Source organism: Saccostrea cucullata, unplaced genomic scaffold (assembly GCF_032062105.1).
Source record: "Saccostrea cucullata isolate Sc308-1 unplaced genomic scaffold, CSIRO_AGI_Scuc_v1 ctg7605, whole genome shotgun sequence".
Lineage (NCBI taxonomy): Eukaryota > Metazoa > Mollusca > Bivalvia > Ostreida > Ostreidae > Saccostrea > Saccostrea cuccullata.
In genome coordinates this window covers 1,773-4,963 of record NW_026940015.1, presented here as the reverse complement: position 1 = coordinate 4,963, position 3,191 = coordinate 1,773, and the positions used below count along the sequence as shown (strand labels likewise).

The following is a 3,191-nucleotide window of genomic DNA, read 5'->3' as shown; positions in this document are numbered from 1 at the left end:
TTTGAATGATTTTCACAAAAATTTCTATTTTTAGTAACCACGGCAACACGGTTTGTCGAAATCAAAAACCGATACACAGAATTGTGTATCTTAGTGTAGTTTACTTGTGTGCCAAGTTATATTGAAATCAAACCAAAACTGTAGGAAGAGTAGCGTTTTGAAAAATTGTTTACAGACGGACAGACAGACAGACAGACGGACGGACGGACGCATTACTATCGCATAAGCTCTTCTGGTCTCTGACCAGTAGAGCTAAAAACCGAGAAATAGAATTCTGTATCTTAGTGTAGCCTACTTGTGTGCCAAGTTATATTGAAATCAGACCAAAACTGAGGAAGGAGTAGCATTTTGAAAGAATGTAACAGAAAATTCTATTGTCTCATAGAGTCGTTGTCGATCGGCAAAACGTTTGCCATGTGTTCACTTCAAACGGTTAATTTGACGCTTTCTATTTCTTAACGAACTTCAAATCGGAAACATTTTTAATTTACCCAAAGGAATATATTGCATGTGTGCCTTTTGGTCTGTGGGGTATAGGTAATAAGGTAAGAAATACCACGTAAACGAGCACCGTATGTAACATAAGGGCAATTCTTAGGGCAAGGAAATCTTGGTGATTTTTAATGCACAAAGGAATTTCATGGTGTTAAAAAAGTCAGAAATGTTGAGGCAAAATCGCGAAGAAATATGACAAAATATTGTTTTATTTAACTCCATCTTCCTCATGTAGTTGAATTTAACGATCGATGTTTCCGATCGCATCAGCGCTGCCGATCGCGATCGCTCGTTGACAGGGGTGCTTTTGTTCCCCCTAGCGTAATATGGGACCATGGAAGTTCATCACTGGAGCAGATCCAGGATTTTGCATATGAAATTTGGAATTTGTCTATAGGTTTTATTCTTTATTCATGATTTGGTTGAACGGTAGTCATAAATGCCTGTGGAAAAGCAATATGTCAAAGAATTTGTTATGACCTGGGTTATAGTCTTGGGGCCAGGTTATACAATTTTACCGATAGATCAATTTTTTTATCCAATCAAATAATATGTTACAACCAAAATCGAATTAATTAAAAATAAACACACTAACTTACAACTATATCAGAAAAAACTCATTAAATACAAAACAAAATCATTGGTGCACTGGAGTAAACATGGTAGATTTCATGCAGCAGAAATTTTCTTGCAACAAAGCATCCCTGAGGGCATTCTGGAAAATTTTCTGGCGTCTGTCAGAGTGACTGTTTTTTGCTGTGAATCTCAATCCTAGAAGAAAAGAAGTTAGGGTAATATATAATTAATGAAGTTTTAATTCAATAAAATGTGGTGTTCTTAATCTTCTAATATTTTTTTTAAAAATATTTATGCAGTTCTAGACCAGTGTACCTGTTTGAGAGGCGCTCTACATACAGGTTCAGCCACATATACTGTGCTTTCTGACTTGAAGCTAGATCATCTAGCTCCCTCTCTGTAAGAAAAAGTTAAAAACAATTTGATTAACAATGCCATATTCAAAAATTTTAAGACATTTTCTTTGTTCATTGTCTTTTTAGAATAAAAAATATAAATATGAAAACTACAAGTGAGAAGACAGGGTGTCAGAGACAAAGGAAACTTTGTCTTGAATAAACGATAACAGAGGCTGTAAGAAGGAAAGAGAAAGAAAAGGCTTAGAAGGATAGAAAGTCTAAACAATACCAAGGTAAATACACTGCATAAATGGAAACAGAGACTCTTGATAAGTGAAAAAATGAGTACAAGAGAAAAAAAATCCAAGAAATGATTTCGATCTCTTCTCCCGAATCAAAACTTACCGACTTTGGCGGCATGTCTGTGATTTCTGCAACTCTGACTTGACTCCAGAATCTGTAAAGACATAAAAAAATATAATTAAAATACATCATGTAAATACTCACTGAAAATAATAAATTATTGCTTTAATTATTACCTATTCAAAAATATGCATCAAAATACTTACCGGTAATTCTCAGGGAGACCCAACGACCTCAAACTTTCAAACATGGTAACTCTGTTTAAAGCAGTGTTATGGATGCAAAGGCTTTTGAACAACAACTGATGCTGACTGGCGGAATTGGCTTGTATCTATACCCTTCGGGGTTTTTGCGCATTTCTGTTTGGTTCCATTCCGTGCCAGTTCATTGGTTCTCTGAAGACAATGAGATTGTGGCGCGAAAATGCTTTACATTACTTTTCACAAGCTGACCAAAATGCATGAAATTCTGTTGAAGCTCATTTAATTCGAAAAGATGATAGAGATGCTGGAGGCTTGTGTAATATTTTGCAGATTGTTGTCAATGCTCGAGTTATGTTAATTAGAAACATTCAGACGGGAAGACGGCTAGTAAATGGTGCAATGGGAACAGTTACTTATATAGACTATGAAATGTCAAATAACGAACAATCTGTACCATCTAAAATATATATGTACTTTTTGATGATTATAGAGTGGGGAGATTAAACTGTGTTCATAACATGTCAATGCATAATCCTATTCCAATAGAACCTGTTCAGCTTGAGTTTACTAATAGTGGAAGGCAAATAGTTCGAACAGTTTCCATTGGTATTAGCATGGGGTTGTACTGTTCATAAGGTACAAGGAATGTCTTTAGATTGTGCTGTTCTTGATGTAGGTTCTCACGGGTTTGAAAAGGGTATGACATATGTTGCTTTAAGCCAGATTCATAGTTTATCAGGATTGTACCTAATAAGTTTAGATTTATTTAACAAAATTGGCAGCCAGTGAATGTGTAATTGACGAGAATGAGCGTTTGAAAACTCATTAAAAGGCAGAAATGATTTATGTGTAATAAAAGAAAAACAATTATGTAAAACTCGTTGCCTTAGATTTTAATTTTTATGAAAATGTGTTTTACTGCAAAATATGTTTCCTTTTTTAATTGCAATATGTTGATGAATTGCATGTTAATGATATGCTTAAAGGTCATGTATAAATCTTTTTTTGAAAATTCAGTATTATTCATCAATATCAGCCTCTGGAACAATATGACTGACATTCTGTGGTCTGTTTAATTTTTTTTCACCATTTCCCATCATTAGTTGTTGATATGCACGGTGACAATATAATTTAAAGATTCTGTGTTAAAGATTCTGTGTCAATCTCATTAAATTTTATTCATTGAGGGGTTACAAATAAAAAGATCGATACTAGT

At 34.3% G+C, this 3,191-nt stretch overlaps 1 long non-coding RNA gene across 1 annotated transcript; it reads right to left on the bottom strand.

Annotated features, from left to right (window-relative positions):
- Window positions 1-1,577: 1,577 nt before the first annotated feature.
- Window positions 1,578-2,192, bottom strand: LOC134254467 (uncharacterized). Its single transcript, XR_009989325.1, has 3 exons — window positions 1,979-2,192; window positions 1,815-1,866; window positions 1,578-1,642 (listed from the first exon to the last, which is right to left on the bottom strand). It is a non-coding gene; the product is annotated as an uncharacterized LOC134254467 (long non-coding RNA).
- Between the last annotated feature and the right edge of the window lie 999 nt (window positions 2,193-3,191).